The following is a 14,373-nucleotide window of genomic DNA, read 5'->3' as shown; positions in this document are numbered from 1 at the left end:
TGCAACTTTCTTTGCTATGGCGTGTCTTAGAAGGCTATTCAATTTGGTTTATTGTGGTTTTTAGCTGTTTTTAGGACATGTCATATTTTGACATTTTTGCCATACTATAGCCTTGCTTTTTCAGTCAGTTTTTCCACATGCTAAATTAGGCTTTTTTTGGACCTTTTTGCAACTTTCTTTGCTATGGCGTGTCTTAGAAGGCTATTTTATGTGGTTTAATGTGGTTTTTAGCTGTTTTTGGGACATGTTTTTTTTGGACATTTTTGCCATACTATAGCCTTGCTTTTTCAGTCAGTTTTTCCACATGCTAAATTAGGCTGTTCTTGGCTCTTTTTGCAACTTTCTTTGCTATGGCGTGTCTTAGAAGGCTATTCAATTTGGTTTATTGTGGTTTTTAGCTGTTTTTAGGACATGTCATATTCTGACATTTTTGCCATAGTATAGCCTTGCTTTTTCCGTCATTTTTTCCACATGCCAAATGATGCTATTGTGTGCAATTTTTGAAACTTTCTTTGCTATGGCGTGTCTTAGAAGGCTATTTCCTGTGGTTTAATGTGTTTTTTAGCTGTTTTTACACATGTCTTATTCGGACATTTTTGCCATACTATAGCCTTGCTTTTTCCGTCATTTTTTCCACATGCTAAATTAGGCTGTTCTTGGCTCTTTTTGCAACTTTCTTTGCTATGGCGTGTCTTAGAAGGCTATTTCCTGTGGTTTAATGTGGTTTTTAGCTTCTTTTTGGGAAATGTCATATTTTAAAATTTTTGCCACACTATAGCCTTGCTTTTTCCATCATTTTTTCCACATGCCAAATAATGCTGTTTTTGGACCTTTTTGCAACTTTCTTTGCTATGGCGTGTCTTAGACGGCTATTTAATTTGGTTTGATGCGGTTTTTAACTGTTTTTGGGACATGTCATATTTGGACATTTTTGCCTTACAATAGCCTTGCTTTTTCGGTCATTTTTTCCATATGCTAAATTAGGCTGTTATTGGCTCTTTTTGCAACTTTCTTTGCTATGGCATGTCTTAGAAGGCTATTATCTGTGGTTTAATGAGGTTTTTAGCTGTTTTTGGAACATGTCACATTTTGACATTTTTGCCATCCTATAGCCTTGATTTTTCAGTCAGTTTTTCAACACGATAAATTAGGCTGTTATTGGCTCTTGTTGCAACTTTCTTTGCTATGGTGTGTCTTAGAAAGCTATTTTATGTGGTTTAATGTCATTTTTGACTGTTTTTGGGACATGTCACATTTTGACATTTTTGCCATACTATAGCCTTGCTTTTTCCGTCATTTTTTCCACATGCCAAATAATGCTGTTGTTGGCAATTTTTGCAACTTTCTTTGCTATGGCGTGTCTTAGAAGGCTATTTTCTGTGGTTTAATGTGGTTTTTAGCTTTTTTGGAACATGTCACATTTTGACATTTTTGCCATACTATAGCCTTGCTTTTTCCGTCATTTTTTCAATATGCCAAATTATGCTATTTTTTGCCCTTTTTACAACTTTCTTTGCTATGGCGTGTCTTAGAAGACTATTTTATGTGGTTTAAAGTGGTTTTTAGCTGTTTTTTGGACATTTCTTATTTGGACATTTTTGCCATACTATAGCCTTGCTTTTTCCGTCATTTTTTCCATATGCTAAATTAGGCTGTTCTTGGTTCTTTTTGCAACTTTCTTTGCTATGGCGTGTCTTAGAAGGCTATTTCCTGTGGTTTAATGTGGTTTTTAGCTTCTTTTTGGGAAATGTCATATTTTAAAATTTTTGCCACACTATAGCCTTGCTTTTTCCATCATTTTTTCAACATGCCAAATAATGCTGTTTTTGGACCTTTTTGCAACTTTCTTTGCTATGGCGTGTCTTAGAAGGCTATTTAATTTGGTTTAATGCAGTTTTTAACTGTTTTTGGGACATGTCATATTTGGACATTTTTGCCTTACAATAGCCTTGCTTTTTCGGTCATTTTTTCCATATGCTAAATTAGGCTGTTATTGGCTCTTTTTGCAACTTTCTTTGCTATGGCATGTCTTAGAAGGCTATTATCTGTGGTTTAATGTGGTTTTTAGCTGTTTTTGGAACATGTCACATTTTGACATTTTTGCCATACTATAGGCTTGCTTTTTCAGTCAGTTTTTCAATACGCTAAATTAGACTTTTTTTGGACCTTTTTGCAACTTTCTTTGCTATGGCGTGTCTTAGAAGGCTATTTCCTGTGGTTTAATGTGTTTTTTAGCTGTTTTTAGGACATGTCTTATTTGGACATTTTTGCCATACTATAGCCTTGCTTTTTTAGTCAGTTTTTCCACTTGCGAAATTATGCTGTTTTTTTCCCTTTTTGCAACTTTCTTTGCTATGGCGTGTCTTAGTAAGGCTATTTTCTGTGGTTTAATGTCGTTTTCCGCTGTTTTTGGGACATGTCATATTTGGACATTTTTGCCTTACAATAGCCTTGCTTTTTCGGTCATTTTTTCCATATGCTAAATTAGGCTGCTATTGGCTCTTTTTGCAACTTTCTTTGCTATGGCATGTCTTAGAAGGCTATTATCTGTGGTTTAATGTGGTTTTTAGCTGTTTTTGGAACATGTCACATTTTGACATTTTTGCCATACTATAGGCTTGCTTTTTCAGTCAGTTTTTCAATACGCTAAATTAGACTTTTTTTGGACCTTTTTGCAACTTTCTTTGCTATGGCGTGTATTAGAAGGCTATTTCCTGTGGTTTAATGTGTTTTTTAGCTGTTTTTAGGACATGTCTTATTTGGACATTTTTGCCATACTATAGCCTTGCTTTTTTAGTCAGTTTTTCCACTTGCGAAATTATGCTGTTTTTTTCCCTTTTTGCAACTTTCTTTGCTATGGCGTGTCTTAGTAAGGCTATTTTCTGTGGTTTAATGTCGTTTTCCGCTGTTTTTGGGACATGTCATATTTGGACATTTTTGCCATACTATAGCCTTGCTTTTTCAGTCAGTTTTTCCACATGCCAAATTATGCTATTTTTTGCCCATGTTACAACTTTCTTTACTATGGTGTGTCTTAGAAGGCTATTTTATGTGGTTTAATGCCTTTTTGACTGTTTTTGGGACATGTCACATTTTGACATTTTTGCCATACTATAGCCTTGCTTTTTCTGTCATTTTTTCTACATGCCAAATAATGCTGTTGTTCGCAATTTTTGCAACTTTCTTTGGTATGGTGTGTCTTAGAAGGCTATTTTCTGTGGTTTAATGTCGTTTTCCGCTGTTTTTGGGACATGTCATATTTGGACATTTTTGCCATACTATAGCCTAGCTTTTTCAGTCAGTTTTTCCACATGCCAAATTATGCTATTTTTTGCCCATGTTACAACTTTCTTTGCTATGGCGTGTCTTAAAAGGCTATTTTATGTGGTTTAATGTGGTTTTTAGCTGTTTTTGGGACAAGTTTTATTTGGACATTTTTGCCATCCTATAGCCTTGATTTTTCAGTCAGTTTCAATACGATAAATTAGGCTGTTATTGGCTCCTGTTGCAACTTTCTTTGCTATGGTGTGTCTTAGAAGGCTATTTTATGTGGTTTAATGTGGTTTTTAGCTGTTTTTGGACATTTCATATTTTGACATTTTTGCCATACTCTAGCCTTGCTTTTTCAATCAGTTTTTCCACATGCGAAATTATGCTATTTTTTGCCCTTTTTGCAACTTTCTTTGCTATGGTGTGTCTTAGAAGGCTATTTTATGTGGTTTAATGTCATTTTTAACTGTTTTTGGAACATGTCACATTTTGACATTTTTGCCATACTATAGCCTTGCTTTTTCTGTCATTTTTTCCACATGCCAAATAATGCTGTTGTTGGCAATTTTTGCAAGTTTCTTTGCTATGGCGTGTCTTAGAAGGCTATTTTATGTGGTTTAATGTGTTTTTTAGCTGTTTTTAGGACATGTCATATTGTGACATTTTTGCCATACTATAGCCTTGCTTTTTCAGTCAGTTTTTCCACATGCCAAATTATGCTGTTTTTTGCCCTTTTTGCAACTCTCTTTGCTATGGCGTGTCTTAGAAGGCTATTTTATGCAGTTTAATGTGTTTTTTAGCTGTTTGTAGGACATGTCTTATTTGGACATTTTTGCCATACTATAGCCTTGCTTTTTCCGTCATTTTTTCCACATGCTAAATTAGGCTGTTCTTGGCTCTTTTTGAAACTTTCTTTGCTATGCCGTGTCTCCACAGGCTGTTTCATGTGGTTTAATGCGTTTTTTAGCTGTTTTTGGGACATGTCATATTTTGACATTTTTGCCATACTATAGCCTTGCTTTTTCGGTCATTTTTTCAACATGCCAAATTAGGCTGTTTTTGGCCTTTTTGCAACTTTCTTTGGTATGGCGTGTCTTAGAAGGCTTTTTTCGCTGGTTTAATGTGGTTTTTGGCTGTTTTTAGGACATGTCATATTTGGACATTTTTGCAATACTATAGCCTTGCTTTTTCAGTCAGTTTTTCCACATGCCAAATTATGCTATTTCTATTTTTTGCCCATTTTACAACTTTCTTTGCTATGGCGTGTCTTAGAAGGCTTTTTTCGCTGGTTTAATGTGGTTTTTAGCTTTTTTTGGAACATGTCACATTTTGACATTTTTGCCATACTATAGCCTTGCTTTTTCAGTCATTTTTTCCACATGCGAAATTATGATATTTTTTGCCCATTTTACAACTTTCTTTGCTATGGTGTGTCTTAGAAGGCTATTTTATGTAGTTTAATGTCATTTTTAACTGTTTTTGGGACATGTCTTATTTGGACATTTTTGCCATACTATAGCCTTGCTTTTTCGGTCATTTTTTCCACATGCTAAATTAGGCTGTTATTGGCTCTTGTTGCAACTTTCTTTGCTATGGCGTGTCTTAGAAGGCTATTTAATTTGGTTTAATGTGGTTTTTAGCTGTTTTTAGGACATGTCATATTTTGACATTTTTGCCATACTATAGCCTTGCTTTTTCCGTCATTTTTTCCACATGCCAAATAATGCTGTTGTGTGCAATTTTTGAAACTTTCTTTGCTATGGCGTGTCTCCACAGGCTATTTTGTGTGGTTTAATGTCATTTTTATCTGCTTTTAGGACATGTCATATTTTGACATTTTTGCCATACTATAGCCTTGCTTTTTCAGTCAGTTTTTCCACATGCGAAATTATGCTATTTTTTGCCCTTTTTTCAACTTTCTTTGCTATGGCATGTCTTAGAAGGCTATTATCTGTGGTTTAATGTGGTTTTTAGCTGTTTTTGGAACATGTCACATTTTGACATTTTTGCCATACTATAGGCTTGCTTTTTCAGTCGGTTTTTCAATACGCTAAATTAGACTTTTTTTGGACCTTTTTGCAACTTTCTTTGCTATGGCGTGTCTTAGAAGGCTATTTCCTGTGGTTTAATGTGTTTTTTAGCTGTTTTTAGGACATGTCTTATTTGGACATTTTTGCCATGCTATAGCCTTGCTTTTTTAGTCAGTTTTTCCACTTGCGAAATTATGCTGTTTTTTTCCCTTTTTGCAACTTTCTTTGCTATGGCGTGTCTTAGTAAGGCTATTTTCTTTGGTTTAATGTCGTTTTCCGCTGTTTTTGGGACATGTCATATTTGGACATTTTTGCCTTGCTTTTTCAGTCAGTTTTTCCACATGCCAAATTATGCTATTTTTTGCCCATGTTACAACTTTCTTTGCTATGGCGTGTCTTAAAAGGCTATTTTATGTGGTTTAATGTGGTTTTTAGCTGTTTTTGGGACAAGTTTTATTTGGACATTTTTGCCATCCTATAGCCTTGATTTTTCAGTCAGTTTTTCAATACGATAAATTAGGCTGTTATTGGCTCTTGTTGCAACTTTCTTTGCTATGGCGTGTCTTAGAAGGCTATTTTATGTGGTTTAATGTGTTTTTTAGCTGTTTTTAGGACATGTCATATTTTGACATTTTTGTCATACTATAGCCTTGCTTTTTCCGTCAGTTTTTCCACATGCGAAATTATGCTATTTTTTGCCCTTTTTGCAACTTTCTTTGCTATGGCGTGTCTTAGAAGGCTATTTCCTGTGGTTTAATGTGTTTTTTAGATGTTTTTACACATGTCTTATTCGGACATTTTTGCCATACTATAGCCTTGCTTTTTCCGTCAGTTTTTCCACATGCAAAATTAGGCTGTTCTTGGCTCTTTTTGCAACTTTCTTTGCTATGGCGTGTCTTAGAAGGCTATTCAGTTTGGTTTATTGTGGTTTTTAGCTGTTTTTAGGACATGTCTTATTTGGACATTTTTGCCATACTATAGCCTTGCTTTTTCCGTAATTTTTTCCACATGCTAAATTAGGCTTTTTTTGGACGTTTTTGCAACTTTCTTTGCTATTGCGTGTCTTAGAAGGCTATTTCCTGTGGTTTAATGTGGTTTTTAGCTTCTTTTTGGGAAATGTCATATTTTAAAATTTTTGCCACACTATAGCCTTGCTTTTTCCATCACTTTTTCAACATGCCAAATAATGCTGTTTTTGGACCTTTTTGCAACTTTCTTTGCTATGGCGTGTCTTAGAAGGCTATTTTATGCAGTTTAATGTGTTTTTTAGCTGTTTTTAGGACATGTCTTATTTTGACATTTTTGCCATACTATAGCCTTGCTTTTTTCGGTCATTTTTCCATATGCTAAATTAGGCTGTTATTGGCAATCTTTTGCAACTTTCTTTGCTATGGCGTGTCTCCACAGGCTATTTTGTGTGGTTTAATGTCATTTTTATCTGCTTTTAGGACATGTCATATTTTGACATTTTTGCCATACTATAGCCTTGCTTTTTCAGTCAGTTTTTCAAAACGCTAAATGAGGCTGTTATTGGCTCTTGTTGCAACTTTCTTTGCTATGGTGTGTCTTAGAAGGCTATTTTATGTGATTTAATGTCATTTTTGACTGTTTTTGGGACATGTCACATTTTGACATTTTTGCCATACTATAGCCTTGCTTTTTCCGTCAGTTTTTCCACATGCAAAATTAGGCTGTTCTTGGCTCTTTTTGCAACTTTCTTTGCTATGGCGTGTCTTAGAAGGCTATTCAGTTTGGTTTATTGTGGTTTTTAGCTGTTTTCAGGACATGTCTTATTTGGACATTTTTGCCATACTATAGCCTTGCTTTTTCCGTCATTTTTTCCACATGCTAAATTAGGCTTTTTTTGGACGTTTTTGCAACTTTCTTTGCTATCGCGTGTCTTAGAAGGCTATTTCCTGTGGTTTAATGTGGTTTTTAGCTTCTTTTTGGGAAATGTCATATTTTAAAATTTTTGCCATACTATGGCCTTGCTTTTTCGGTCATTTTTTCCACATGCGAAATTATGCTATTTTTTGCCCTTTTTTCAACTTTCTTTGCTATGGCGTGTCTTAGAAGGCTATTTCCTGTGGTTTGATGTGTTTTTTAGCTGTTTTTAGGACATGTCTTTTTTGACATTTTTGCCATACTATAGTCTTGCTTTTTCCGTCATTTTTTCGACATGCTAAATTAGGCTGTTCTTGGCTCTTTTTGCAACTTTCTTTGCTATGGCGTGTCTTAGAAGGCTATTCAATTTGGTTTATTGTGGTTTTTAGCTGTTTTTAGGACATGTCATATTTTGACATTTTTGCCATACTATAGCCTTGCTTTTTCAGTCAGTTTTTCCACATGTGAAATTATGCTATTTTTTGCCCTTTTTTCAACTTTCTTTGCTATGGCGTGTCTTAGAAGGCTATTTTCTGTGGTTTAATGTCGTTTTCCGCTGTTTTTGGGACATGTCACATTTGGACATTTTTGCCATACTATAGCCTTGCTTTTTCAGTCAGTTTTTCAAAACGCTAAATGAGGCTGTTATTGGCTCTTGTTGCAACTTTCTTTGCTATGGTGTGTCTTAGAAGGCTATTTTATGTGGTTTAATGTCATTTTTGACTGTTTTTGGGACATGTCTTATTTGGACATTTTTGCCATACTATAACCTTGCTTTTACGGTCATTTTTTCAACATGCCAAATTAGGCTGTTTTTGGACCTTTTTGCAACTTTCTTTGCTCTTGCGTGTCTTAGAAGGCTATTTTATGTGGTTTAATGTGGTTTTTAGCTGTTTTTTGGACATGTCATATTTTGACATTTTTGCCATACTATAGCCTTGCTTTTTCAATCAGTTTTTCCACATGCGAAATTATGCTATTTTTTGCCCTTTTTTCAACTTTCTTTGCTATGGCGTGTCTTAGAAGGCTATTTTCTGTGGTTTAATGTCGTTTTCCGCTGTTTTTGGGACATGTCACATTTGGACATTTTTGCCATACTATAGCCTTGCTTTTTCAGTCAGTTTTTCAAAACGCTAAATGAGGCTGTTATTGGCTCTTGTTGCAACTTTCTTTGCTATGGTGTGTCTTAGAAGGCTATTTTATGTGGTTTAATGTCATTTTTGACTGTTTTTGGGACATGTCACATTTTGACATTTTTGCCATACTATAGCCTTGCTTTTTCTGTCATTTTTTCCACATGCCAAATAATGCTGTTGTTGGCAATTTTTGCAACTTTCTTTGCTATGGCGTGTCTTAGAAGGCTATTATCTGTGGTTTAATGTGGTTTTTAGCTGTTTTTGGAACATGTCACATTTTGACATTTTTGCCATACTATAGCCTTGCTTTTTTAGTCAGTTTTTCCACATGTGAAATTATTATTTTTGCCCTTTTTGCAACTTTCTTTGCTATGGCGTGTCTTAGTAAGGCTATTTTCTGTGGTTTAATGCCATTTTTGACTGTTTTTGGGACATGTCTTATTTGGACATTTTTGCCATTTTATAGCCTTGCTTTTTCAGTCAGTTTTTCCACATGCGAAATAATGCTGTTGTTGGTAATTTTTGCAACTTTCTTTGCTATGGCGTGTCTTAGAAGGCTATTTCCTGTGGTTTAATGTGTTTTTTATCTGTTTTTAGGACATGTCATATTTTGACATTTTTGCCATACTATAGCCTTGCTTTTTCCGTCATTTTTTCCACATGCCAAATAATGCTGTTGTTGGCAATTTTTGAAACTTTCTTTGCTATGGCGTGTCTTAGAAGGCTATTTCCTGTGGTTTAATGTGTTTTTTAGCTGTTTTTAGGACATGTCATATTTTGACATTTTTGCCTTGCTTTTTCCGTCATTTTTTCCACATGCTAAATTAGGCTTTTTTTGGACCTTTTTGCAACTTTCTTTGCTATGGCGTGTCTTAGAAGGCTATTTAATTTGTTTTAATGTGGTTTTTAGCTGTTTTTAGGACATGTCATATTTTGACATTTTTGCCATACTATAGCCTTGCTTTTTTAGTCAGTTTTTCCACTTGCAAAATTATGCTATTTTCTGCCAATTTTACAACTTTCTTTACTATGGTGTGTCTTAGAAGGCTATTTTATGTGGTTTAATGTCATTTTTTAACTGTTTTTGGGACATGTCACATTTTGACATTTTTGCCATACTATAGCCTTGCTTTTTCCGTCATTTTTTCCACATGCTAAATTAGGCTGTTCTTGGCTCTTTTTGCAACTTTCTTTGCTATGGCCTGTCTTAGAAGGCTATTTTCTGTGGTTTAATGTGGTTTTTAGCTTTTTTTGGAACATGTCACATTTTGACATTTTTGCCATACTATAGCCTTGCTTTTTCGGTCATTTTTTCGATATGTCAAATTATGCTATTTTTTGCCCATTTTAATACTTTTTTGCTATGGCGTGTCTTAGAAGGCTATTTTATGTGGTTTAATGTGGTTTTTAGCTGTTTTTTGGACATGTCTTATTTGGACATTTTTGCCATACTATAGCCTTGCTTTTTCGGTCATTTTTTCCATATGCTAAATTAGGCTATTCTTGGCTCTTTTATCAACTTTCTTTGCTATGGCGTGTCTTAGAAGGCTATTTTATGTGGTTTAATGTCATTTTTAACTGTTTTTGGGACATGTCTTATTTGGACATTTTTGCCATACTATAGCCTTGCTTTTTCAGTCAGTTTTTCCACATGCGAAATAATGCTGTTGTTGGTAATTTTTGCAACTTTCTTTGCTATGGCGTGTCTTAGAAGGCTATTTCCTGTGGTTTAATGTGGTTTTTAGCTGTTTTTAGGACATGTCATATTTTGACATTTTTGCCATACTATAGCCTTGCTTTTTTATTCAGTTTTTCCACTTGCAAAATTATGCTATTTTCTGCCAATTTTACAACTTTCTTTACTATGGTGTGTCTTAGAAGGCTATTTTATGTGGTTTAATGTGGTTTTTAGCTGTTTTTTGGACGTGTCTTATTTGGACATTTTTGCCATACTATAGCCTTGCTTTTTCCGTCATTTTTTCCACATGCTAAATTAGGCTGTTCTTGGCTCTTTTTGCAACTTTCTTTGCTATGGCGTGTCTCCACAGGCTATTTTCTGTGGTTTAATGTGGTTTTTAGATTTTTTTGGAACAAGACACATTTTGACATTTTTGCCATACTATAGTATATACTTTTTTTTTTTCTGTCATTTTTTCCACATGCCAAATAATGCTGTTTTTGGAACTTTTTTGCAACTGTCTTTGCTATGGCGTGTCTTAGATACATATTTCATGTGGTTTAATGTGGTTTTTATGCCAAATTACATACCAAATTACGCTGCTTTGGCCCTTCTTGCAAGTTTCTTTGCTATAGCGTGTCATAGACGGCTATGTTATGTGGTATAATGTGGTTTTTAGGTGTTTTTGGGAAATGTCATATTTGGACATTTTTGCCATACTATAGCCTTTCTTTTTCAGTCAGTTTTTCCACATGCCAAATTATGCTATTTTTTGCCTTTTTTGCAACTTTCTTCGCTATGGCGTGTCTTAGACAGCTATTTCATGTGCTTTAATTTTTTTTTAATGTGTTTTTTAACTGATTTTGTCTTGCTTTTTCAGTCATTTTTTCCACATGCCAAATGATGCTGTTGTTGGCAATTTTTGCAACTTTCTTTGCTATGGCGTGTCTCCACAGGCTATTTTATGTGGTTTAATGTGGTTTTAAGCTGTTTTTGGGACGTGTCACATTTTGACATTTTTGCCATACTATAGCCTTGCTTTTTCTGTCTTTTTTTTTCACATGCCACATTTGGGTGTTTTTGGCCCTTTTTGCAACTTTTTATGCTACGGCGTGTCTCGGCAGGACATTTTATGCATTTTTCAGCGACCATCACCAGTTTTTGGGACATGTCACATTTTAACATTTTTGCCATACTATCATCTTGCAATTTGGGTCGTTTTTTCCACATGTCATATAAGAGAGTTTTGGACAGTTTTGCAACATTCTATGCTATGGCATGTCTCTGCACGCTATTTTATGCTATTCTTTGCCATTCTCTTTTGTTTTAGGGAAATATATTTTGAAATTTTTCGATATAGTATAGCCTTGCCTTTTGGGTGTTTTTTTTCACATGCCATATTAAAGTGTTTGGGGATATTTTTGCAACATTCTATGCTATGGCGTATCTCGGCAGGCTAGTTTATTCAGTTTTCAGCGCTTATCACCAGAGTTTAGGACATGTCATATTTTGACATTTTTGCCTTGCTATAGCTTTGCCTTTTGGGTTGTTTTTTCCACATGCCATATAAGAGAGTTTTGGGCCGCTTTTGTAACACTCAATGCTATGGCCTGACTCGGTAGGCTATTTTATGCAGTTTTCAGCAGTTCAACACTTTTGCCTTAGTATAGCTTCACCTTTTGGGTTGTTCTTTCAACATGCCATGTCACAGTGTTTTTGGATATTTTTGCAACATTCTATGTCATGGCATTTCTCGACAGGCTATATTGTGTAGTTTTCAACAGTTTTCAGCTGTTTTTGGGACATGTCATATTTTGACATTTTTGCCATACATTGCCTTGCATTTTAGGCGTTTTTTTCCACATGCCATATTAGAGTGTTTTGGGCTGTTGTGACAAATTGGGATTTTCCCATGACTCGTGAGATTACTTCAAAATGCATAACATACTTTAGAACTTGAAAACATCCAATCAATGTTTTTTTCATCATACATAAAACGAGATGCCTTACGTATTCAGCCACCTAAAGTCATTCACTACCTCAACCTAAAGGACAAATTACGATACGAAGTTTAGGAATATTCTCCGTCAAAACATCAATTTCAACAAAGGAGGTTTTTTTCTTTAAATCTTGTGTTAAGAAATGTGTCGGGCAGAAAACATCTGCAATCCAGTGGGCCTGAGGTGGGTGTCACTTTGAATATTTGCTTCAAAGCATCTTCACATTCTTTAGTGGAAAAAAGTAAGCTACAAATGTTTTAGTATTTTTTTTTACTTTAAAAAGGTCTCTGGTACAATTTATCTAGGTGTGTGTGTGTGTGTGTGTGTGTGTGTGTGTGTGTGTGTGTGTGTGTGAATTCGAAATAGGTTTCTATCGAGAATAACAAAATAAACAAAAACAAAAATATATAATATAGCAGTGCTATGACGTGTCTCTGCAGGCTATTTTATGCAGTTTTCAGTTGTTTTAAGCACTTTTTTGGACATGATATATTTTGACTTTTTGTCATACTTTAGTCTTCATCTGATCTTCATTGTCCCAAGTACCAATCTCTGAGACATGAACAGGCTCTAAAACTAGAGTATTTGAAGGCCTACTGCAAACACTTTTGAATATCTATGTTGACATTGCATTCCAGCTTCATTTTTTATGTGGTAGACAATGTGGCATTTTGGGTTGCTGTAAGTAAATATCCGGACTTGTGTAATTTATCAAATCTCTCCTGAAGGTAGGCCACAGTCATTCATCAATGGAAATGAAATGAAACTGTCTCTAAAGAGAGGGCCTTGGCAGATACATTTGCATTAGGCCTCTGTGACATTCTGAGTCTGGCAATATAATAGATTTTTATCCACAAATTCAATGGAAAAAGACCAGAACCAACAATAGGCCCTTTTCTTCGTAGACATTTAAAGTTGTCATAGCAGGAAAAGCACAAAAAAAGTTAATTTAATTGCTGCTGTCTCAGTTCCACCAAGTGGTCTTAATAAGCCAGTGAGTCAGCATGCACAATACCAAATACTCTCCAGTCATTTCTAAAGTTATCAGTTACCCCTGTGCTTTTTCTGCAAAGTAAAGCCAAAATGTCTCCTAAAGAAAAGATCTGTTTCTCTCAATATTTTCTAATATTCAGCATTCTCCAGTCTGTCTGTAGCTCTCTGTCCTAAGCCCACTGATTCTGACTAAAGATGTCAATCTGAAACAAAAAACAGCCTTGAATATATTGTTAATTTTTGAAAAAGGCTAAAGGATTCCTTAAAACAAGAGAAGCAACTGATTAATCCACATTCAGCAGACCTTCCCTTTAACCTGAGCCTGACAAGTCTTAGTTCATAACACTGCTATTTGATTCCTTGCAATACACCCTAAAGTACCCAAAGTTATACTGTAAAATTTAAAACTGTAATCTGATCTTGGTTGATATAGTTAAACACCAAAGTCAAACTATACTCAATAGTTAAAGGTCCAGAGTGAAGGATTTAGTGCCATCTAGTGGTGAAATAGCCAAACTAAAACACTACCTCGTGCGAAAATGAAAAAACAGAAATGGGTCCATGACCATTTTGGGCGACTGTAGAAACAACATGGCAGACTCAGTGGAATGCGCTCCATATGTAGATAGAAACGGCTCATTTTAAGGAAACAAAAAAAAAACATAGCTATAAATGTTAAGTACTATTTCTGCCCACAGATGCCTCTAAATCTGATGCACTGGACCTTTAAAGAAACAGCTCATAACAGTAGTACTTTTCTTCTCTATAACACATACAACAGATATTTATAATCTAGCCATAATGTTATTTAAATACTATAATATATATAATATATCTATGACGCTGAAGCATTAAAATGTAAAGTTAGGGTCGATTTTAGGTACAGTGGACTGAAGACTCAACTCTGCAGATCCATTTCTGTCAGTGAAAGCACATGGAGACAGTGCCCCCATGTGGTCACATTAGTACATCCTTGTATGATGTTGCTCAGATACTATTTTATATTTAATTGCTCATGTTACTTTAGGAAAAGAGTATTTTATTGGCCTGCAGGCTGAGCTTACCCCTTTGTAGTTTGGTCTTGGGCTGGCTGAGTTTTGGGCAAAACACTGTGAATAGTTCGCCAACAGAAAGTTTACAGCATATTTAAAACGTATATGTGACGATTCATGAGCATACCTACATATTCTCAGAATAATTTAGTTGAACTGGAACTATTGACTCAACCTATGCATGGGTTGAACGACTATGTATTGAATTCTCTCTTATACTAAACAGATACAAATCTACAGAATAAAGCACAACAGCTTAAATTTATTAAATCTGAACTATTAAGCTCTTGAAATGTTACTCTCAATATCAGATGGACTGTCCAAATAAAG

General features: G+C 35.0%; 1 long non-coding RNA gene across 1 annotated transcript in view; it reads left to right on the top strand.

Moving 5' to 3' along the window:
* LOC148188777 (uncharacterized) overlaps nucleotides 1-14,373 on the top strand; it is a 32,312-nt gene that overhangs the window by 13,746 nt on the left and 4,193 nt on the right. The window lies entirely within an intron of this gene.

Source organism: Plectropomus leopardus, chromosome 9 (genome assembly GCF_026936395.1).
Source record: "Plectropomus leopardus strain MGB_pleo_1.0 chromosome 9, ASM2693639v1, whole genome shotgun sequence".
NCBI lineage: Eukaryota > Metazoa > Chordata > Actinopteri > Perciformes > Serranidae > Plectropomus > Plectropomus leopardus.
Note: the sequence above shows the minus strand (reverse complement) of the source record. Positions and strands in the feature narration are given on the sequence as shown.